This window comes from Spermophilus citellus (genome assembly GCF_964194105.1).
Source record: "Spermophilus citellus genome assembly, chromosome: 14".
Taxonomy (NCBI): domain Eukaryota; kingdom Metazoa; phylum Chordata; class Mammalia; order Rodentia; family Sciuridae; genus Spermophilus; species Spermophilus citellus.
The window spans coordinates 5,851,712-5,877,025 of NC_138194.1; the positions used below are offsets into that span (position 1 = coordinate 5,851,712).

Below are 25,314 nucleotides of genomic sequence, written 5' to 3' on the forward strand. Positions count from 1 at the left end.
TGGGGAGAGGGAGGTAGAGGAGGTGACCCGGTGTCGCTGGCCTGGCCCAGGACCCTGCCTCCCCACGGGGCAGTCGCGGGAGGGCGAGGGTTTCTTTGGCCCGTGCCTTTCCTACAGGGTCTTCCTTTCCTCCCGGCCCTCCCTAGGAACCCACGATTAAGCAGCAAAACCGAATTTCCAGATTTTAATCCCAGCCCACTCGGGTGGGGGACTGATGAGGAACTGGGCATCGCGATGGAGGATATTCTCATTTCACAACCTAGACCCCACCCCCGAAAAAAATAAAACCTGGGGAGACTGAGAAGGAAGGGAAAAATAGAGGAGGGACCCGCGCTGGGGGAAGAAGCGAGGGCGGCAAAGGTCACAAGGTGGCGGATTGGAAAGAGGTCCCGGAGGTGTCGGGAGTAGTGGGTGTCCCTGGGCACTCCGTTTGTGCCACCTGGGGGTGGATGGGCAGAGGCCACGCGGCCGCCGCCAGCCCTGACTGCTTTGCGACAGACACCAAGTAAAGGCAGTCCGTTGCGCGGCGAGAGACTGACTAAGGGGATTTTCATTAGTACCGCATTATGAGGATCATTGTCTTCCAAAGTCCTTCCTATAGAAGCTCTTGAATAAATTAGGTAAATCATTTGCTCCATTTGTAGTTTTTGAAGAAGACATTTTTTCCCCAGATCTTCTGAAATTGAGCGCTTTTAACCAGAGAACAAATATGTGGGGCCTCCTTCCCACTTTGAGCAGTCTCAATGGGTGAGGCTTAAAGAGTGGGTTAGTGAGAACGTGGAGAAAGACATTAGTGTGGAATTGAATAAAGCTGAGTAATCTAGTCAAGGAGGAAAATAATTTAAAAGTAAACTACATAAAGTTTATTATTTTGCTTGGAGTCCTTTTCTTTGGTCTGAGAAAGTAAAATACATAAAAGTTGGGGGCGGTGTTCTTCCCATTCCCGTTCATCACACTTTTCTCAAAGTCCTTGAAAGAATGAAGTGAATTGTAAGAGGCCAACAGTGGCTGACATTACTGGCAGCAAAGTTATGGTGAGCAATTCGGTAGATTAATGAAGAGTTTGATGGCAACATCAGCTCTCAAATTTAGTGGAAAATTTATTTTTTAAGTAAAATAGGCTGGTTTTTATTATTAATCTCATACTTCAGGAGGTAGGGAACATAGAAAGAAAGAGACTGAAAGGAAAATAGAGCGTCGGAAACAAAAAGGAGAGGCAAGATTAACATTCTGGTTTTCAAGGAGTCCCAAGTCGGAGTCCTGATGCCCTGCACATTTTTTGGTAGAGTTTACTTTATAATATCAGCGGATCTGGTCTCTAAGTGTATCACAAGAAAGGACAGACACTTAAGCAAAATGTTTTTCCTTTTGTGAACTTCTGGCACTTGTTTGATGCAGTAGTTCCAACTGAAAAGGGGGTCCTCCTGCTCCTGGTGGCCTGAGCTGAATTTGCGGCTTTAAAATCAGCAGGTGTAAGGCTAGTTCCCAGCTCTGGAGCCAGGACCTGATGGATGAGAGAAACAGAGGAACCTACAGGGCAGTGAGTTCTGGGTAACTTGCCCTGGCATTTAAGCAGGCTTGGCCTGGCATGTTGAAACTCTCTCCAATGTTAGCAACGTTAATTCTGATCTCTTATAAACTTCCCCACTTTGCACCAGGTACATTTGGTATACAGAATGAAAGCAACATTTTTATCCATGAAGACTAAAATGTAGCCTTTAGAATACTCCCTATTCAAAGGTTGAAAGCCTGACAAGGGCTCAAAGGCAAGTTGTACTGCACACAGGACAACTTGCAACTTATCAGGTGCAAAAGAGCAAGAAACTTTGTAAAAGATGTAGTCACTATTCAAAGAGATAGTTTAATAAGGTACTGCATAATAGCATAGTAACCACAGAAGGACCAGAAATGCTTGGAGTACATTTGTATTTGCTAAGACCTGGTGGGGTGGAGACTCGGTACACTGGTAATTGAATATTTTTAAATTTACAGAAAGCAGTTTTATCTTCATGAAGCCAGAAGGATATACTCTCTCAGCAAAGCACTCTTGGTCATTTCCCCCTGAGTTATAGGGTCTAAGACTCTCACAAGCTTTCCTGCCTGACAAATCACTAAATTGCAAACTCTGCAACTTTTCTCTTGAGTTCCTTATACAAATCACAAACGCTCAAGGGTAAAATAATTAAGGTGGCGGATTCCCCCAGATAACATAACAGGAACAAACACACTGTCATCTACATTGGCACCAACATTCCCACTCTGGGTCCACAGGCTGCCAGCTAAAGAACAAGAGCTTATCCACTTTAAATGTGTGAGGAGCAAACTTGATTCAGGGTACAAACATATACCACAAACATAAAAGGTGAAGGGGGAGTGGAGGATGGTGGAGGATGGAGTGGTAATGCTGGGTGCTAGAAGGAAGAATTACTTAAAAAAAAAAAGTCTGGGGAATTCCAACAAGCAGTGAAAAACAGCAATGAAGGTCTGCAACCTGTCAGCTCCAGAGGCCTTCACTCCATCTCTTTAGCCTTGTGGTCCCACAATATCAAATGCTGTGGTTTCAAACTTAGAAGATGTGGTTTTTAAACTGGGATTGGGTCCTGCCTTTCCCCCTTTTCTCTTTAGCAGGCCCTTCCTGTAAGCAGATTTACTTTTCCATATATTTCTGGGAAGTCACTTTTAGGAAATCTTGCCTCTGCAAAACATTGTAAACATGGTAATATACTGCAATTTTATTTAGTCCTTGAAAGAGGCTCTGTTTTCCTGAAAGATTGAGGAACTCTGCTAAGACTGGCCCAGGAAAGTTTGGATTGACCCCACTATCCACTCTTGTGAACAGGAAAGGTGTTGCTGTTTGTTTTTCCTGTTATGTGTATGTGTTGATTTGTTTTTATTTGGCTTGAGTTTTTAATGCCTAGGAAAATTTAAATTCATGCAATACTCTCTCCAAAAAGAAAAAGAAATTAAATTTGTTCTCCTCATGACACCCTAGAACAGGATGGAAGGACAAGTTGCTGAATTGGTGGGCCCACGAATAACGTAGAAAACCAGACCTTAAAGGACAAGGTTCCCCCAGTTGGAAGTGAAAGTCGCAGAGCGAGGGGACAAAGGTTTCCCACAGGTCTGGGTTGGGGGAGGGAGGAGAGTGCAGGGAGAACTTTGAAAATTCATTGGGCAACTGATCTCCTTCTGGACAACTCGCCCGGGAACTCGGTGGGTTTCATCTTGCATGGTGAAACTTGCACGGTTTTGCTACATTGCCTCCTCCTTTCCCCAGGGATGCGCCCAGACCAGCGGTAAAGAAGGGGGCGTGGCTCGAGGTCAGCTCCCAGGCCAGAGGGCGGCGCCCAGCCATTGCGCCCCACCGCCTCCTCCAGCAACCTCTCAGTCATGACCTTGCCCAGCAGCTTCTGCGCCTCCAGCTGGGATCGTCCACCACCACCACCCCCATCCCAGCCGGTTCTTAGGGTCTGAAGTGGAAGATCCCCATGGTCTGGGTGGGTGGCGATGGAGAGCAGAAAGGAATTTATTTAAGCTCAAATTCCCCCAGAAGCCCGAATACTCCTGAGGTCTCGGGATGCTCTTGGAGGCCAAGTATGTGCAGCGCCTGGGTGCCCAGTTGCTGCGGAAAGAGACGAATGACATTCGCTAGGTTTCCCAAGTTGAACTTCTAAAAATTTTAAAATGTGGGTATCTTGGGTTTCCTTTTCGAAACTTCGAGCAGCTCTTTAGAAGGAAAGTTTTGCGCCGTGTGTGATCGTGATAGTTGGGGCGGAGGTCTCCTCCGGCTAGAATTTCGTTCCGTCCTCACAAGCGAGAAGTAGGAAGGCAAGCAGGTGGAGTAGAAGGCAGTGCACCTTTGTCTGTATTTTTATTCATTTATTTTGGAAATTGTGTTAATAAGATTGACCAAGTAGAGTCGTGCGTTCACGCGCGCACTTAAATTAAATGAACTTTTCTCTCCTAACTCTCAGCCAGACACTTTCGGGAGGAAGGAGAAAAACCCCAGAGCCTGCAACCCGCTGAGGTTGGCGTCGGAAGCCATCCCGCTAGTATCCCAGGCCAGCCGCCAGGGACAGGGCCAGTCTCTCTACCTGCCCCTGCTAAAACAGTTAATGCAACTAGGGTTTCAGAGTGCACCGAGGAAAGCCGTGGGGCATTACTCTCCTACAAGCAGTGACCTAAGCCTGCCAGCGCCTACCTTGTTCTGGAAACACCTAATCTCCACTTCCTCTATAAAGCTTAACTGCGGCTCTCCTCCAATCCCAAATTGCAAACACTAGCAGAATTTCTCCCTTAAGCATTCTATTCCTGTGACCCTTCCTAAAACTTGGTTTAAGTCTGCACTCTTGGGGGTCCTTAGGAGGGGAGAGAAATTCAGGATGCCCTGTTTACCTTTAAACTAATAATGACACAAAGGAGCACTCCGCAGATTTGAGATTGTTTTGACTTCATAATTCAATTACAGAAACTAAGCCTAAGGTAACAAGTTGTGTAGGAAAGAAAGCATCACAAGAGAAACAGGCAGAAACTGATGCCTTGGAAATTTCTCTCCAAAGTAAACCTCGGCTTCCTCCCACCTGGATAGTCATGACACTGATTAATAAGCATGCACTCAACATATAGAGTCAATGGTGCATATTTCCACTGATCTGGTCAAGTGAAATTTTTTCCAGTACCTTAACTCTTGTATGAATGGGATTGGAGTTTTGGTAAGGAATGTTCTGGCCTATTCTTAATAATAATAAAGTCTGCTGAGCTCCTTTCTTCATGCTGACATCATAAAAGCCAGATAAAATAAACTGCTTAGAGGCCTCAGCTGAAATCCAGGAGCAGTTCAAAAATTCCTCTATTATATCTGACCTTGCTTTCCCTGTGTTTACACGGGAGTAATAATAACTTCTAACATCCATTGAGTTGTTACATGTGCCATGCTCTGGTCTTACTGATTTGATAATTCATTTAATTCTGATGACAGCCCTATGAATTTGTTGCTGATATAATCCCTACTTTATAAATGCAGGAAACTGAGGCACAACTAAACTAACTAATTTGCTATGATAACTCAACTAGTGTATGTCAAAACTAGCTAGTGGTTGACTCTAGCACCTGTGCCCTCCACCACTCTCCATAAGGATGAGAAGGGTATCTAACAGTAGTCCCTGCATATGACCCTGCTTAGAGAGCTGTATTCCAGAAAAGTGTCAGGGAGTAATTAATCCTATTAATTTGGTCACTCTAGACAGCCAAACTGGCACAGAGCTCTTGTGCATTAAAAAAATTATTTTTCCCTGAATTATCAAATATTTTGATGCATTTTGTATTACAGATTATTAATAAACAAGTACATTGAAATTGTGCTAATCCCCAAATCCTTCTGGCTGATCCTTGAAAATAGTCTTTTCTTCCTTCCTCAAAAATATAATTGTAAGATTACATTGTCATTCTCAAAGATATATATATATATATATATATATATATATATATATATATATATACACACACACACACACACACACACACACACACACTTCAGAACTAGGACAATAACAGCTCTCAATATAGACACACTTTTTATTGTTAAAGATTCAGGCTTATTGGTTTCATCCCTTTTATCACCATCAGTTTAAACAGATGCCACCTGAAGAATGTTGACCTCTTTTTCTCTCTACATTATCACCCCATCATCAGTCCCTCCTAGATAGAATCATGGTGTGTATGTACAAAAACTGACCTTAGAAAGCACATCATTTATTTACCCTTTGCAATTCTGCAGATGAGCAAAGAGGACCATGGAAAAAGGACCTTCCCAAACTTACAAAGAACCCCTACTTCTAGTTTACCAAGTTCATTCCTCTTCCCCCACCCCAGACTGCCTTGAGAGTTGACAAAATGTATTTAGACTATAAAAGTATTTAGACTAAGCGCACACTTATATATTAAAAAAAAAAAAAGTTTTAACAACCTTTTTTGGCCCAAGAGATATAAAGAAGGGGCTGTCTTACTCCTTTCTTCCTTTCAGATGTGTTTCTGGAATGTCTTCACCAGATGTTGACCCAGGAACTTGCAAAAGCGGAGTCTCCCACATGTGCCTGCATTTTAAAAGCTGAGTTTTAGATTTGACCCCAATTAATGATTTTTTTTCCTGTTTAAAGAGGGGGAATTTTAGTTTTGCCTGCAAATGATCCGAGTCTTTACAGAGTCTGCGTTAACGTCAGTTGGTTTCACTCCGGGACGTGCTAGTCTCACAGTCTAGTTTTGTTCAGACTTTATTTTGCGCCAAGCTGCATCACAAGCCACTCGTCCACGCTGCAAAAGGTGGAGGCAGGGATTGGGGTGACGGGCTCTTTTGCTCTCCCCCACCCCCTTCATATACGTGAAGCAATTTGGAATCTCCACTTGGCTTTGGCGCGCGCGCGGACACACACACACACACACACACACACACACACGCACACACGTGTACCGTGCATGTGTGAGCGCCTATGGATCTGTGTATGCGCGCGTTTGTGATTTAAAGTGACAGAACCAAGAGCCGGACTGAAGCAGTGAATTACTTTGCGTGATAAATCAACTTGATTGTCTCCACGCTATGCTTTCATTATTCATTCGAGTGTTCGGTGGATACGGCGGACGTGCACTGCGGCAAAAATGTCCTCGGAGCCGCTAATTTTGTGGCCACTGCGGCGGCGGCGCGGATGAGCGAGCACGGATTGATTCTTCAAGATCGCGTCTCCTTGAGTGCAACTTGCCAAATGGAAACGAGTTGACTGCAGAAGTCTCAAAGGATGTATGTGGATTGGGTTTTGTACCTGCATTTTTGTTTTTGTTTTGTTTCGTTTTTTAATAAATAAATAATTTTTTTTTTTACCTTTGCGGGAAAGAACCAAGCTGTTGGTAGTGCAGAAAGGGAAATAAAGCTTTTCTGTTTATATATATATATGAAAATGGCCACCACCGCTTTTGCTTTTTGAGCTTTGGGGAGGCCATACCATTGCAGATATGGAGATGACGCTTTGAATCCTGTTTTTTCCTTCTCTCACTTCCTCCTTGTTGGTTCTCCGTCCTTGTGAGCTTTGCTACAGCCACCGGAGAGAAATGTTCATAGGCACTTGTGGGGATCGTTTGTCCTCACTTGCTTTTTTCTTCTGACAAGTGGTTATCATTTTTTTCCTTTAAAAACTGATCCTTTTTGTCTGTTTATCAGATTTTTAATAAAAATGTGTCCAGAATATGTTTCCTTGGTCTTCTATTTAAACAGCAAGCCACCGCAGCAGTTGAACTGCAGCGGGAGGCAATTTCTCTCCCAGATCTGATAAAGATCACCTGGTGCAGTCATAACCCAGGGGTTACAGGCACCTTCTTATTTTATTGTTTATTTATTTGGTTTGTTTTTGGGAGAGAGAGAGAGAGATGGCTAATTAACAAATTTATTGCTAGATGTGTAATGATGCCTGTAAATTTTTAAAAAGCACATCCAGAATTTTACTATAATACTATGTCCCTATTCTCTGTAGCCAAGCATAGGGATTATATCAGACTGCCAATCTACATTTAAAAAGTAGTATTATGAAGATTTGGAGGACAATTTTGACATCCCATTTTGTTTTCAGGACAAAACTTGAGTATGTTTCAGGCATAGGAAAACCTTTTTCATTCATAAACATTAGCATTGACATGTTTATCCTATGTTTTTACTTCTCCTGAAGCTGCCTACACAGCTATAGTGTTATTTGTCAAATTGAGAAGATAATTGCAGTGTCATGTGTAAGTAATGTCACAGTGTTGCATAATAATAACTTAAGCAAGGTGTCTTTGTTTACAGTGATGTAACTTTCTCAAAGTATATTTGTAGTTTTAAAGGATTTAAATACAGAGTAGATTGCAAATGAGTAGCTGCCCTAAAGAAAGCCAGCAGCGTCATCCAGATGGTTCTTTCAGTCTCATCTTAATATGTGATCCCAACCTATAGATAGTAGAAGCAAGAAGACCTCTATTTCCCTGGAAGGAGGGGAGAGATTGGAAAATAACATTTAAAACATAGTAAGTTGGTTACATTTTTGAGCCGTCGTTTCACAACCCACAATCTATAGACAGTACACAACTTCCATGTTATCATTATGTGGAAATAGAGGGGTATTATAATTTAGCCACTAGAGAAGAGACAAATGGAAGTAGGTTAACATGTAGGGCTACAGAGAGGTGGTCTACCAACTCAAGGGAAGCCAGTACTCTTCCAGGCAGCAGATATTCATTGTCCTTTTCTTCTTAAACACCCAGATTTCAGGGTTTCAAAGTTGAGTATGAGTCTAATTTATAGCTATATAAATGTGACTTATCACAATGTGTAAATTCACATAGGAACATACAAAAACTAGCAAAGAATTTTTTGTTGGGCATAAGGCAGGGCCCAGAACTTGTGGAGTGCTCCCCTATAGTTAATCTGAGTTAATACTTTTCTAAAAAAAAAAATCTTTTTTAGTTGTAGATGGACACAATAAATTTTATTTATTTATTTTAATGTGATGCTCAGGATTGAACCCAGTGACTCAAATGTTCTAGGCAAGTGCTATACCACACCTAGGCCACAACCCCAGCCCTGAGTTAATACCTTTTGTGGTATCTTCTATGTAGCCATGCTTTGCCATGACAGAGTCAGGTAACAAAATTGCCTTTTAAAAACTTTCTTGATATGGATTTTTTAAAGGGTAAGAAAATGGCAAACCAAACTTTTTATTGTAGAAAAAGTTAAGTAAAAATTTTACTGTATTGTTGCTTTAGAACTTTTTATTAAGGTAAATGAATATTTTATTTGCTGATATTTATAAATACCTGATACTACAAATATTAATTATAACATTTTATTAATTAGTTGATTTGGGTTTTGATATAAAATATCATGGTTAAAAAAAAAACTTCAGAATTCTCATATAGGGATTATTCCATCACTGAAGTGCTTGTTAATTCCAAGTTAGTATTCTTCTATTAAATTTATATATTACTCTAAAAGCTGAGGAATTTTGTGTGTATATGTGTGGTTCATGAAATTATTTTATCTACAGACTATGGAAGTCTGTTGCTGTTGTCATACACACTAAGACAACAATTTATAATAGTTAAGGTTATAATGTTACATCTGAAAAAATTAAAGCAAAAGTATTGAGCAAATTGAAACAATTAGAGTGATCAAGTAACAATGTGAAAACAATATAGACCCTTGTAAAACCATGGGTTTTATTTAACTTTACAAAAGAAAAAGAAGGAAAGGGGGATGAGTTTCATAAGCTCTTCAATACCTTTTGAGTTAAGAGCATTTAGCTCAGGAAACAACAGGTGACTGTGGGAACTTTATTCTCTACTACGAAAAATTCCCTTCTGGACATGCTACAAAAACTAAGAACAAAAACAGATTCAAACAGTATTTTAACTAACACTTGATATTGCAGTGAGTGTTTCTTTCAATTATCTGTAACATAGAGTTAAATTGTCTTCTCAATTTCCCACTTTGAGAAACTAAATTCAACAGTAATAACTATTTTAATCTGATTTGCAGCAAATATCATCCATATTACATTTTCAGAATTTACTGACATGCTGAGATTTGTGGACATAGTACTTACTGTTTATCTGATATTCAAATAAGTGTTTCAAAAAGATAGTCCTATTAATAAAAGGTTCTGGATGTGAAGGGGGACAGAGAGGTGGGTTGCAACTTTCTATTTGATGCAATGCCACATGTAATATGTTGTTACTAACCTAGCTTTATGGCAAATAATATAACCCAAACTTGCCTAAAATCACAGGCTTTAAAAGACCAGATCATCCCTTACTTGTCCTGCATCCCCAAACCTAATGTAGTACCTGGCAGACCAGCAACATTCAGTAAATGTTTTTCAAACTTGAATTTAATTGATAGTTCAATTTTTTTAAAAAAAAATTATGATGGCATAAATTTTGGTAGAGAGTAGAGCTAGTAGAAATACTTTGGCAGAGGACCAGCTTGGAAAATTCTGCTTCTATCTGCTATCTCACAACAAATTAAAATATGTTTGATTTATTGTCAACTTTATAGCTCATGCAAGGACTAGCAAACTAATAAGAATAATGTTAAAACCAGAAACATGCAGCATTCTTTGGCCTCTTTTTGAAAAAAAAAACACACTTTCTTCAATATACTATAAGCATACCAACTACATTACAAACTTTAATTTTTCAGCTTTCAATCTGACCCTGCTTGCAACCAACTGGCAGTTTCAAGCATCATCGCCAAATTTAGGCACTCTTTATAATTGGTTCTCCTTGCTCTCATTTTGGTTTTCTTTCCTTGGTAAACACAAAATAAAAACTATGCCAAGCTGACAAAATGTATTGAAAGTAAATTCCATTATTTCCAGCATTATATTATTACTGGGCAAGGCATTACTAATTAAATGAATCTTAACATCTGCAATACACCTAGGCATTATTCCTGCATATTAAAACCCAGAGTATTTTTCCAAACACCCTATTTCTGCAGTCATGTGATCTGAGATAGAAACCGACTTCTTTTCTTGACCCATTAAAAATATTGGCCTTAGAGGGATTATTCATTGTTTCCATAGGTACGAAATTCTGCTGATGCCAGCCCAACTTGTAACTTTAATAGCATAGAAAATAAGATATATAAGAGAGGAAAATAGCATCACAGTGTAATTCTATGATTTTTTAAACAGTGCATTGTATATATAAATAATAATAGATAAAGCCAGAATTAAACTACTTTTCTTATCACAATTAGGGAAAAATTCTACCTGGTCAAATATGTACTTTGTAAAGTTTTCTCATAAAATGTGAAGTATTATATTAATATGTGATTATATGAGTGTGTGTGTGTGTGTGTGTGTGTGTGTGTGTGTGTGTTACAGAGGATCCAAACCAGGGCCTCAAGCATGCTAACTAAGCACGCACATTAGCACTAAGCTATACACCCCCCCAACACAGTATTTACTTTCTAATGTTACAAAAGGATAATAAACTCCCATCAGAATTCTCTCAAGTGTTCTAATGTTGTAGTTCTAAACCATTAGCTGGCAAAGTAATGACCTGAAGATGTTAATGTATTATCAACAATAGTGAAGAGATCAGCTGAGCAGTTTACATAGTTTTGGGAGAAGTGGTGACCATGCTTTTCATGGTAAAGAGAAGTATAGTGTAGTGTTATTTATCAAGATTAAATGAGTTCAATCAAGTGTCTTTTGTTCCAGGTTAAGCTCTGGGACAGCTTGATTAACTTTCCCATTTTCAAAAAAAAAAAAAAAAAAAGGTGGGGGGGATGAGATAATGAAGGCAAGAAGGTTAGCTAGTTTGTTTCTGGACCTCCACAATCTGTCTCTACAGTGCTATCAGAGTAATTTTTCTAAACAAAAACTCCTCCTATTACTACCTTTTAAAAATCCCTTACTGATTCCCCATAATTGTCATGGTAAAATTTATGATCTTAAAATCTCATCACAAGGACCAGTATGTTCTGTTTCAAGTTCAACCTTTCAGCCTCCCAATAGCTAGCAGGCCATTTTATTTAGCTATCATTTCTTTCTTTAACTAACCATTTATTTTAACTATCACCCTAGCCTACCTCCTTCTGGTTCCCATAGCTCCTAGATAACACATATTACATATATATATATATATATATATATATATATATATATATATCTATCTTTATTTATTTATTTTTTATGTGGTGCTGAGGATCGAACCCAGGGCCTCTAATGTGCTAGGTGAGTGCTGTACTGCTGAGCCACAACCCAGCCCCATATTTATTTATCTTTGAGAAAGCAACTGCTCCAGCACTCAAATATATTTCTGAAATGAATGAATGAGCCTATATACATATAGTTCTCTTATACAGAACTATAGATCTCCAGAATTTCAAAAGATCTTGGATATCCAAGTAGTTCAAAGATATTTTTCAGAGCTGGGAGTGTGGCTTAGTGGTACAGCATTTGTCAATCATGTATGGGTCCTGGGTTCAATCCCCAGCACTACTAGAGAAGAGGAGAGTTGCAGAGATTGGGAGATTTCTCAGATGAAGAAACTGAAAGTGGTCATGATAACTCAAGATATGTTTGAAATCACACAATTAGTGGGAGTGCTGGGACCAGAATCCAAAATTCCTAATGCTCATAAAATCAAATTCATAAGCGACACAATTAATTAAAGAAATTATTCAATATTTTATCCAAAGAAAAAAAATAAGATTGTTCCTTCCTTCTCAAATTTAAAAAATAAAATTACTATGTAATCCAGCAGTTCAACTTCTGGGTCTATGCCCAAAAGCTTTGAAAGCAGGAACTCAAATAGATGTTTATGCACATCCATGTTCATAGCAGCATTATTCAAAACAACCAAAAGTTTTGGAAGCAAACTGCTTGTGTCCATTAACAGATGTTGTATAGACATGTATGGAATATTATTCAGCTGCATAAAGGAAGGAAATTTGACATATGTTATACATGAATGAGGCTTGAAGACATTTTATATTAAATGAAATATGCCAGTCACAAAAGAATAAATATTTATGATTCTACTTGCATAGGATACTGACAGTGGTAAAATTCATAGATATTGAAATATGATGATATTATCAGGCACTGGGAAGAGGAAGAGGAGGAAGCATGGAATTTTTTAATGGATACAGAATTTCAGTTTGGGAAAATGAAAAAGTTCTGGAAATGGATGGTAGTAATGGTTTTGCGACAATGTGAATCTACTCAGTGTCACAGAGTTGTACATTTAATAATTATTAAAGCAATAAATGTAGTATTATACATACTTTACCACAATTTGACAAGAAAATGTTGACATTTCCCTATGAGATCATCCAAACATTATCAGATTAGCTGGACACAGTGGTGCACACCTGTAATCCCAGCAACTTGGTGGGGGCTGAGGCAGGAGGATCACAAGGCCAGCCAGACAACTTAGGGAGACTCGGCCTCAAAATAAAAAATAAAAAGGGCTGGTGGCAGAGTGCCACTGGATTCAATTTCCAGTAGAAAACATAAAAAAATAGAACCGAACAACCCACATTATTAGATTGTATCCTATTTCCCTACCCTGATCTACATAGGCATTTTTTTTCCTGTTATGTTTCTAAGTTTATCTGTAATCCTGGTTTGAGGCACGCTACCCACTTACTCTGCTTGTTATATCAAACAAGAACCACCTCAGTTCTACAGTATCCTTTGTTAGAGTTCCTTTGCCGACTGCATCCTGGGTCACCTTATGAAGAGCTATGAGGGAAGTTTGGAAAAGAGAGTTGGAAGCCAGTGTCCATGCCAACTGGGTTGTCAAGTTCCCATTTCCTTCCTAATTTTTTTTTTTTTTTGAGGAGGGTCTAATGTGACTTAGGAATATCATCACAAATGTGTGAAGACAACCGGTGCAAGTAGCCAGTCTCCAGCAGTGCTTGCCTTTCTTTACTGCTGATTTTCTGGGCCTATAGCTATGCATGGACATTCTGGTTTAGCTCAGTGAGAGCACTAGTACCAATAGCTCAAGGCCCTTGAGCTGTAGCTGAGGGGTTCCCATCCTTCCCACTCTCTCTGGTTCTATCCTGGCTGGACTATTACACAGCAACTGAGCACTTGGTTGAATGCATCAGAGGAAGCTGGACCTGGACATGACCACAGGGTCTATGTATATACCCTGGCACTGGAAAAGGTGGTGCTGGGAGATCATGTGTCAAACTTTTTCAGACCTCAGAACATCCATGTTGCTTTTGGATAACCTTTCTAGAATTGTAAAATCATGTTATTATTGTACCTCTCCTAAGTCTTTACTTTTCCCTCTTTGAATTCATTGGCAGGAAACTCAAAGTCACAATTATTAATTAATTAATTATTTTTTGTAGTTGTTGATGGACAGCATGTCCTTATTTTGTTTGTTTATTTTTATGTGGTGCTGAGGATCAAATCCAGTGTCTCACATGTGCTACACAAGCACTCTGCCACTGAGCTAGAGCTTCAGCCCTGAAAGTCACAATTTTAAGTCAAATTTAACAAAGTATGAATCTCTTTGAATGTTGTCCTTGATGCCACTCTTTATTTTTATCTTAATAGATTGTGTGTGTGTTACACATATACTTCTACTCTAAAGCCGACAAGATACAGGCAGGATAAATATGATTAAATAACCACATTTGCTCTATATAAACCTCTACTAACAACTATTGGTGGAGCAGGCCTTTATAGAACAGAAACTTAAATGTTTTGAACAGTTTCACATTCATGATTTCTTTGAGTCCTCACAAAACTACTTGAAGCAAGCCACGCTGATTCTATTTACATTTTACAGAGAAGAAAGCCTGAGGGGATGTCAGAGAAGTTGAAGTGCCCAAGGCCACCAGGAGTAGAGAATAGGAACCCAAGTCGGCAGACAGCTCTAAGTATCTAGTCATGACTCTACTTAGGATTCTAGACTCCTGCCTTCACCTTCATTTATTTCTCCTGAAAATTATCTTTTAACTATCTAAACACATTTGGGTAAATCTTTAAGCACTAGCCTGGATTTTGTTCAAGCAATTAACTGTTTCCTCTCCTCTTTCAGATTCATTGACAGTAATTCTTTCCTTTCCCAGGCCTCTTTCTTATTTTGATACCAGAGATAGTTACTCACTCCTTTCTCATTCCTGAAAAATATCCTTTGCATGATGTAATGAAACTGGCACTGGACTGGGGATTAATTCTTTACCAGCTGTTTGGCCACGAGCTAGCTCCTTAACTCTGGTAGTTTCAGTTTTGTCATCTGTAAACTGTGGTAGCTGGAAATTTCTGAGCTCTCTTTCAGCTTTCTCCTGTAAATTGTCAACTCATACTTTGCTGCTTCTATTTCAGGCAGGATTTCCTCTTTGGCTTTCCTAGCAGCTCAGTTATAGGACATCACTTTCAGTCTTGTGCAGTTTATTGTGGTGTATACAAGATAAGAAGATGGGTCCCGGCTAAGTGTGGCGATGTACACATGGGATCCCAGCTATTCGAGAAGTTGAGGCAGGAGGATCATAAGTTCCAGGCCAGCCCCAGCAAACTTATCAAGACCCTGTCTCAAAATAAACAATAAAAAAGGGATGGGATATAGTTCAAAGGTTGAGTGGCCCCAGGATCAAAGCCCAGTGCCCAACAAACAAACAAAAACCAAGTCAATATATTTACCTTAGGCTACAATTAGAGCCAGCTAACCATCAAAATTGTACTTTTAAAAATTTGAGGCCTTGGGCTGGGGCTGTGGCTCAGCCGTAGTGCACTTGCCTGGCATGTGTGAGTCACTGGGTTCGATTTTCAGCACCACATAAAATAAAGGTCTATCAACAACTAAAAAAAAAAAATTAAAAAAAATTGAGGCCTAAACACAAGCTAAAGCATTGGAGAAGGATTCTAAATGAACTGAATATTCTATACAACCATTCACTAAGTGAATGACCTTGAGCGGCTCCCCATACTTTCCTGAGCCTCAGTTTCCTCCATTGTGTGATGAGATAGCAATGCCTGACCCAGCAGGAAGGGTACAGATGATAACATGTGCATGTCCTATGAAGGGCAAATTCAATATTTTGCTATTTATACTTAGAAATATCCTCTTATGATGATGCCATCTTGCACTGATCTTACTCCTGACCCTATTTTCTATCAGAGTGCAAGGCTGAAAAAGGTAGTCATTTGTTCATGTATTAATTCACACATTAATTCATCACCAATTAATTGAGGGTTTGATACTCACTTTGACACTTTGCTTCCAGGCATACAGGATGAATAAAATGATTGCACTTTAAAGGAGCGTATAGTCTAGTAGACAGAAAGAAATAAATAGCGGATGTGTAATGTGAACAGAGCTATTGTAGATGAATGAAAGAGCTTAGAGGGATTGACCAGTTCTTCTGGGGGAAGTTGGTAAGTAGCACTTGGCTCTTGAAAGAAGGAATGGAACAGGGAAAAACTTTTGAGGGGCTTCTGGGAAGAAGGAATCATGCAAACAAGGGAAAAAAAGAGGGATTAACATGCGTGGTGTGTTAGGAAGTGATGAAAAGCGAAAAGTGAGTCATTTACTGGAGCTGAGATGAGGGTACAGTGGGGGAGAGACTGAGCAGGAGGGAATCTGGGGAAGAAGACTGATAATAAAATCAAATGTATTATGTACCAGGTTAGGGAAAGGCCATATGATTTCTGAGAGAAAACTACTCAAAGTTATTATGAAATTGTTTTATAGTCTTGATTATTAGCTAGAGTAAAGGACAGGCTGTTGTATCAGAAACTCCAAAACAAAGTGGCTTAAATATGATTCAGACTGTAGAAGTAGCTCTGCGCCATGAGGTCATTTAGGGACTCAAGTTCCTTCCTTGTTATCATTGTCTTCTCTCCCAGGCCACTGTCCTAGTCTTCATAGTTGAAGTTAGGGCTCTAAGATGGCCTCATTGCAGCCTCTGGGAAGAGCCACAAGCACAATTTCTTCTAAGCAAGTGGCATGAAAGTTGCACTCAACAGTTCTGCTCACATTTCATTAAGAAGTTTAAAAAAAGAAAAAGGAAGAACTTACTTGCATGTTATACCATATTTTCACTGCATAAACATTGCCAATTTTAAGCCAATTTTTTTTTGTTTGCAAAAAGAGGGGTGCAACCATTATGTAAAGCTGTTTTTTTTTATTGTGCCAATGTTACTTAAGAATTATTTATTGGGGCTGGGGATGTGGCTCAAGCGGTAGTGCGCTTGCCTGGCATGCGTGCGGCCCAGGTTCGATCCTCAGCACCACATACCAACAAAGATGTTGTGTCCGCCGAGAACCAAAAAAAAAAAATATTAAAAATTCTCTCTCTCTCTCCTCTCTCTCCTCTCTCACTCTCTCTTAAAAAAAAGAATTATTTATTACTAAACTGTCTTTGGTGCAAGATTAGGATGCACAAAATACTTGTGAATACACATTAAAATTGAATAGTCCAAGTTGATGTACATCATTTCTTCCTGACAATTTAGCAAGCATCTTTCCGGTGTGAAAAAAAGAATTTGACATACATCTACATGCCACTGGTGAATGCACTTCTGATCTGTTTCCCTTTTAATTGGCATGATGAACAGAATGATATCATGTGATGATTACACAATGAAAGGTTATAAACCAAGTTTTGAATTGAAAAAAAAAAAAAACAGCGCAAGCTATGATTGTGCATTGAAATACAGTACCTAACTGCAAGGAAGCCTGGGAAATGCTGACTCTAAACTATTCATCTATATATTCAGCACTAGAGAAAGAACAGATTGGGGGTTGGGGAGTGACAATTGTCTGCCACAACTTGGTTACTTGAAGGCCTCATTAATTCCTGTGTTTAATTTTACTTGCAGTGTTTATCATTTAAATTGCTATGTTAGTCTTTTGAATGCCTGTGGTGGTCACTTTGTTTAAAAAGTGCTTTGGATGATATAGGATTTAGGCAAATCAAGAAAATGTAAAGTAATATCTCTGTGTCAAAATTGTTTAGTTTATACATTAAACAAATTGATTATTTAAAATATTGCAATTTTGAATTATTACTCTAATTCTGTAAGACTCTGATGTTCTAGTTTCCATATCAATGTCTTACAAGAGGATTATGTTTTTATTTGGGTCAACAAAGCAGAATTCCTGGAAGAGCCTACTATTTTCAAGGCATAAAGCCAACTTACATGGAAACCTGAGGCTCTCAATGGGGTTGGCAACACAAAGTCACCCTACTTGATGTGCACCTGATTTCCAAGGGCATGGTAGAGCTGAGGCTACCAGAATGAAAATTCAGAGAGTAAGAAGAATCAAAAATAATGTCAAAACAATGTAAACAATCCACAAAAGCTATTGTTTCTGGTATTATTTTAATATTATTTAATATTAGTAGGTTTAAGATTATAGAAGTGGCAATTTGTGGACTAGAGAGAACCTCTTACACTACTGACCATCCTGTACATCTGGATATTTAAATTTTGGCATGATCCAGAAATATTTCACTTCTAAATTGTTCCTGTTGATCAAAATCCCTGAAAGATAATATCAGTGTTGGATTTCCCTTGCTTCCTCACCTCTCTCCTGCCATCCACTCTTTTTTCCTTCTTTTGTTTTTATTCATTCCAGCTGTGCCATAGCGCAAGATATCCTCTTCTTTCTGTTCTCTTTGTCTCCATTACTAGAATGATCTTTCTAATTTGCAAATCTGACCTTTTACATCTCTTGGCTAAATACTTCTGATGTCTTCCCAGTCTCCCAAGTGAAAGTTTAAATAGTTCTTAAGACTCTTGCCAAGGCCTGCTTTTGTAACTTCACACTTAGTTCCTGTAAAGCAAGCTAATTCAAGTTAGGCAATATTAGAAATACATTCCTATTTTTTTTTTTTTTTTGCCCATTATATACATTGACATCACTGTTCTTTCCCAGAGAGGAATGTCCTGCTTCTCCCTTGCTCACCTGACAAGTTTATACTTCTGGCCCAACACATCATTTGCTCTTTTTTAGCCTCTATGATTATTGTCACACCTACAGAAAACCGATCATTCTATTACCATTTGTTCTTTATACATACCTAAAATGGATTTATCACATTATATTATTATTAAGCTTTGTGTCTTCTTCCATAGGACTGAAAGTTTCTTGGAGGCAGAGATAATGTTTTATTCTTCTCTATTCATTCATGGTGCCTAGAATGTGGTATTGTTATAACTACCACATATTGAGTACACTAAATACCCTAGGCATGTTACATACATTATTTTAATAATTCTCATCTTCCAGATGGGGAAGCTAAAGCTTGCAGAGATTAAATAATTTGACTAGTGTTCCATGGTATGACCAACATTAAAAAGTTAAGTTTGACTCCAAAGCCTATGTTTTTGTTGACTAGATGGAAATATAAAAGGTCACTTTGAAAATGGTGCCAACCTACCCCAGTAAATCAAGTTAATGAGCTAAAGACAATGTACTGAAAACTCGTTGTTATCAACTATGGACAAGGCCTGGCTTACTTAGCATTAGGGATTATTTAGACCATGGCAATGCAATACACAGACAACTTGATATCTCTTGCATTTCAGAGGTTCTTAACTCTTGACAAACAGCCCTCCACTCTCCCAATAAGTTGATGTTCTATTTTATAAGTGTTACATAATGGTCTCAAGTTCACAAGACCTGGTAGCAGCTGAACTAGGCCTAGAATTTTGTTACTTCGAAACACATTTTTTTTCTTTTACTTAAACAGCTATGTGCCATCAAGTGTATTTCTAGGTGAAAGTAGTATGCCAAGTGGACATGCTTAGTGAAGGACTGGATTAAATGCCACAGGCTTTGTAGAGTAAGAGAATACCTGCTTGGGTGAAAAGCAGGCCAGAAGAGCAAAGCTTGTCTAATGCCAAGGACAGCACAGTATGAAAACTCCCAGAAATGCTGATCGGTTGACTACTCGTGAAGTGCAAAACTAAAACCCAAAATGTGATTCAAAATAAAATATGAAATGTCTCTGACTTCTAATTCAACTGTCTAAATTCTTATTATTAATTAGGTCCTTTTACAAGAATATTAAGAAAATCTGACAACTTGCCAGGTTGCTTTCTATTCTTTTTGACTTATTGGATAATTTTTATCAAGTTAGCTAAACAGACATTCTTCTTGTAACTCGGTTAGTTATTCAGCAAAATGTCCTAAGCTACTTAACTGAAGCAAACACTTTTTTTTTTTAATAAAAGCAACAACACAAAGCTCAAAAGCCTGGTTGTGACGCTTTCCATTTAAAGAGATACTTTCTCCTTTTAGAGCTGTCTGTCCCTTGTTCTGCACTAATGGCTATCTTGATGATTAAAACAAACAAAAAAACTTTGACATTGAAATATCCAGATGACATGGTCTTAAAGAAAGAGTCTGGGTTAATGAAATAAGACAAACCAGTGAAAGGAAGTACTCCATGTTCCAATAATTATCTTTAATGGCCCCCGCCCCCCATGTCAAAACTCTTAACAGCTCTTCTCTTGTGGGGAGGGAGGGCTTGCCTTACACTTTGTGGAACACGGGATTTGTAAGGATATTGGCAAATTAGATGCTTGGCAGTTACAGTATGCTGTCACTGTATCTTCTGCTTTAAAGGAATGGCTTTACTCTTCAGGGAGCCCACCTAGCAATTCTATGCTCAGCCATCTGCAGAAAATAGAGCCACTGTCTTTTTTCTTTCCAAAACCCAGGGTGGATGCTTTATCTTACTGTAAGTTCTCTGTGACATTTTGCATTCTCTAGATTTAATGCACCAAAGAGGATCTTTAACTCTTGGTCTATACTAGTGCAAATAAAGGTTAAATCTCTCACTAACCACCATGAACTAGCCTAATAACTCACGAGAGGCTCTGGAAAAAGAAACCGTGAAAGCAGGTGTGCAGACTTGATTAAAACTTGCAGAACCCGCACAACCTCAGGCGAAGGTACTATATCCTCACATCTCCCAGTACTCGCTGCGGGATCCATAAGCAGGGGAACTTCCACTGCGCCAAAAACACGGTCCCGTGAGCGGGGCCTAGTAACACAGGGGCTTTTCTTCCGAACCCTGTCCCGACCCGAGCTTGCGCTGAAGGCAGGGGCTCCCATTGGCCACACGCAGTGGGGGAGGAGGAGACTGGCGGGGAGAGAGACGGGAGGAGGGGAGAAGGGGGCAGGGCCTTTTCCCTGCCCCCCTCCAGGTCCCCTCCGCAGGCAGCCGCCGCCGTGGTTACTATGCAAATTGCAGCGATTGCGGAAATAAACAAGAGGGTAGGGAGGGAACTGAGGGACTGCGGAATGGATTGCAACTTCTGCAAAGTCTCATACAATCCAAAGCACACCAGGCATAACCAGAGAGAATCTGAGACCCAGCCAGTCCAGGTTGGATCTTTTTCAGGAGAGGGAGAGGGAGGGGCGGGGGAGGGTTGAGAGGAGAAAAGAGAGAGAGGGAGAGAAAGAGAGAGAGACAGCGTGCATTGCCATTGCAAAAGACTTCTGATTTGGAGTTAAAAAAAAATTCTCCAAGAAGCCTGCAATTGGCCAACAGCGTTTAAAAAAAAACCTCTTCCGGGTTTTCAACGGTTCCAAGTTTATTTAGATATTTTTAAAATGCAAAAAAAGGGGGACTACAAATGAAGCAATTCGTCTGAGCATTTTAAAGTTTCTCACGTACTCTTTTTACATTGCAATGGTACGTGGTACATCTTAAACTTTCTATTTTACATTTATACGATATGCATTTTATAAACAATAATGGTAGAATGATTTTGCTTAATGACTAAGACTTTAAAATTTCTCTAGCTCGCATATGCACTTAAGTGATTGCTGCGTAAATGTCGATTGTGATGGTTTTGTTTTAAAGATGTAGCTTTGCGGATGGTGTTTTTGCTATGTGGATCAGAGACCGGGTTTCCTTTTTTTTTTTTTTTTTTCTTTTCGGGATTTGAAAAAATTGCTGAGCTTAACAGATTTTTTTTTTCCTCCTAGCGCTTGCTCGGTTCCAGAAAGGGGTGGGGGTAAATCCTGTGCGTGCTCTGTTCTGTAAAAGACGTCTGGCCTCAGCAGTCAACCTAACACGAAAAGAAATGTCTGGACCGGGAGAATAATTGACGATTCGATCCTCTAATCAATGAGACAACCTGAGAGATTGACAAAAGCTTTATCCAATCACAAGAAAGCTTGGGTGTACAATGGTTCGCAAGAGCCAGAGGGGGCGGGGCAGAGGAGATCTGAAGTTCTCTGCGGCTCTGAAAGGGATGGTGTGGTTCAAGCTGTCAAAGCTACAAGCTCTTCCGGATTTAGCAAGCACAATAGGAAAGCGTTTGCAAGTTTAAGAAGAAGAAAAAGCTGATTGGGGAATTTTTTGCATGAATCGTGCGCCTTCTCCTTTTCTCTTTGAGAAAGAAAACTCGGAAAAATTCTATCAGGGAAAAAATTAATTTTGCATTAGTTATTATTTTTACATTTAAGGAAGTTAGTAACTATTTTGGAAGTAGAGGTTCAACTTATTTAGGAAATGTGTGTCTAAATCTTACCTTAATTTTGGGACTGTAGTGAACTTTGGGAAGTAAGATATTGCATACTCAGCATTACAGAATTTTTCACCCTGATTCTCTTAGTAGCGTTGGCATTTCAAATCCTTTGAAGAAATGGGCAATCTTCCCTTGAACTCAAAAGAATAGTTTTAAGAGAGAATGTGTCATAGGTGGACTGAAAGCTGTTTTATAGATTTGGAAGGAAAAGGATAAGGGAGTATATTTTCTTGAATTCTGCTATTTAGGTTGTATGGTCAGTAGCATATAAAACAGTAAGACTGTTCACATTTCCTTTTGTTGTCACAACCCCTGTGGAGGGTGAAAGTGTGGGAGATTGTTGAATCCCTACCTATTAGCTGGAGTCTGGCCTCTTGTTCAAGTCCTTGATGCCAGTCCAGTAGGAACCAACTATAGCTTGTCTTGGAGACAGTAACTGGCAGCTTCTAAGATGTGTCCTTTCCCTCCTCCTCTATGAACATTATAGACACCTAATTCTATTGGAAAGTGAATGGAAAATTATATGGGTTCTTTCCTTTTTTTTTATTAAATTCCCATTTATTTCTCAAGGCTTTAGGCCTTCCAATCAAATGCAGTTTGATGTTAGAATTCACTTCGATGCTCAGTTCAGCAACATGATTCAATTTAGGTTTATATGCATATAAGAAAAGTCTGCAAGTGACCAGCAGGTTGAAACTAGAGAAAGAAAATGTTGGAAAATGCTAGTTAATAAAGTTAGTCTTGGTAAGAACTACAGAATAAATGGTGTTGTCACTTATGAATCCCAGTGCTATCTTCACTACTTTGGGCATTAAAATCTAAATCATATTAATAAGATTTCCCTATTAAGTAACCTCCAAAAGGAGAGGTATTTGAGATGTACATATAAGTAAAACCTTATTGACGTAATTTATATATCTAAGAGGATTTCACTAAAGCTGGCAAGGTAACGTTTCTGCAAATAAAACACAGTAAATGCAAGGCTGGGCTCTGTGCCAGGAAGAATATGGATAGCAGAGAGCATGACAGGAGCCTCCTTTGCGCAGAGACAATCCCATTTCAAGGCAGCCTCCTACCACTTGCAAAATAAATGATTGGAGCAGTTATTTCCAATAAGGGGTTTATCCTTCCTAACAATGGGCCATTTATATGATTGCAGTAAACTAGTTTTCATACTTCACCTGTTTCCTACCCTGCCCTGTCTAGTCTCCCTTAACCCCATCTCTGCTCTCTCATGTATCTTGGTATCTTTGTGAACTCTGGACAAGGATTTACTTTTGCAACCTGGGAAGAGAGGAGAGAGTTGGAAATGTTTTTTACCCCCAGTCTGCCCTTTGAGGAACATCTGTTTCTTTGTGTGTGTGTTTAAATTTATGCCTGTTGGAGAGAAAGTTACCAGAAGCCTTTCTGTAACTGTAACTCTTCTACTGTATTTTTCTCAGTCTAGTTTCCAAAGGCTGTAGTTGGAACTGTGCTTTGTAGTGTATCCCCCGCCTTCCACCCCCCTCCCGCGCGGGGGAGCTGGCGGAGATAGGAGAGAAAGCAGGAGCGGATGTGAAGGGCTTTGGTGCTGAACTTGGATCCAGCCCTTGCCTAGAGGGCGCAAACAATCGTCCCATATCCAAAAGTCTTACGAAGGGCGCCAAAAGTTACTTAATATTGCTAACCGCAGAAAGCTGGAAATCGCGGGCATATCCACTGCTGCAACAAAAGAAGTTTTTAAAGTGGAAATATCAGCATTAAATTACTTTCCCCCATTAAAAAAAAAAACAGGGCGACGTGCCAGTCCTTTTTTGAAAAAAAAAATCTTTTTTTCTTTGAGACTCAATCAAAAGTAAGAATCTTTGCTGTTTTGAAAAGAGGCATTAGTGTCTTTTAATACACCCCCCCCTCCAAAAAAAAAAAAAAGATTTTAATCTGCTCTGGAAGAGAGCTTCCCAAGAGTACACACTAACTTCTCACTGTGCCTCAGTTACATGTTGGGACCGTCAGCCAGAAACTTCTATCTAGGAAACTTGGAGTGCGTTTTAGTTATAGATCCCAGCAAATGTTTTCGTGGCCAGGGATGTTCTCTGTAACTGGACTTGGCTTTTAGGACGTTTCTCCCTTACTGAAAACCACGAGGAACCAAGGAAATGCAGTTGATTAGTATGGAAAAATGAACTTTCCAATTAAAGATTGAAATTATTTTCCTTCACTACTTTATAAATAATCTGAGAGATTTTCAAGGATATTCAGGAGGAGAGGTGTGTGTGGGGGTGGAGAATTGTTTCTGAGTATTGGGGAATTATTTTAGCAGCAAAGCAACTAGAGAACAAGCATAAAATAACTTTAGACAGATGCAGAATTATTTCAGAGGATTTTATTTAGAGCAAGAAACACATTTCTTGCTCCTTCACAAAAAAAAAAAAAAAAAAAAAAAAGAAGAAGAAGAAGAAGAAAGAAAATTGCCTCAATGAAAGTGGCCTTACACATCATTCACCCTCATTTGCCTAGTGGGAATTTCCTCTTTTCAGAGTCTCTCTAGCTATGTCACCTCTACCAAGGAACAGATTCCCCTGTCTGTGTGCCAGTGTCCGATTCAATGTGATACCTTCCTCTTTCCTTTTGGAATTTTGAGGAGGGTTGGCAAATGCATCAGGCAGCAAACTGTCTTAGGGCCAGAAGAAGGAGAAGATGGGATGGAGTTTTGGAAGAGGCAGGTATGTATGTATGTGTGTGTGTATATATATATATACACACACACATACATACATACATTTTTTTTTCCAGGAGAGAGGAGAGCCTAGAGAGAAAATATGAAGTTAAAAAAAAAAAAAAACTGGAAAAGCAGGCTTATTGGCAACTTGCCAAACCCTAAAAACCATCCCCCTTTTCTGCCAAAACAATACTTTAGCAAACCTAAAATAATTGCAGGAAGCTCTTTTCCATTTTAAGAACTATTACCTGGGGGAGGGAAAAAGGGGATTAAAAAAGGCACCCTTCCAGTTATGTCCCAGGTAAATGGACCATAAGGATAACCCATGTCCATTTTCTGGGCATACTGTTTGTAGATCAGAATATATCCCTTCCCTACGGGGATATTCTTTCATATATATTTTTCCTCCTAAACAGAAAGAAAAAACGATGTCCCAGCTAAACCACTGTTGGTTCTGAACGTGACAGAACTTTTTGTATGGCATCTGTGTTCAAACCCACTAGTTACAGAGTCCTGGGAGGGGGAACGCTCATTAATCTCCGCCTTCCTCTCTCCAGACCCCCCCCCACCATC

The 25,314-nt window shown here is 39.4% G+C and overlaps 1 long non-coding RNA gene across 1 annotated transcript; it reads right to left on the reverse strand.

Annotated features, from left to right (window-relative positions):
* Positions 1-1,139: 1,139 nt before the first annotated feature.
* LOC308633636 lies at positions 1,140-20,561 on the reverse strand. The gene is made up of 3 exons (XR_014018825.1): positions 20,374-20,561; positions 15,757-16,456; positions 1,140-1,504 (listed from the first exon to the last, which is right to left on the reverse strand). It is a non-coding gene; the product is annotated as an uncharacterized lncRNA (long non-coding RNA).
* Positions 20,562-25,314: the final 4,753 nt, after the last annotated feature.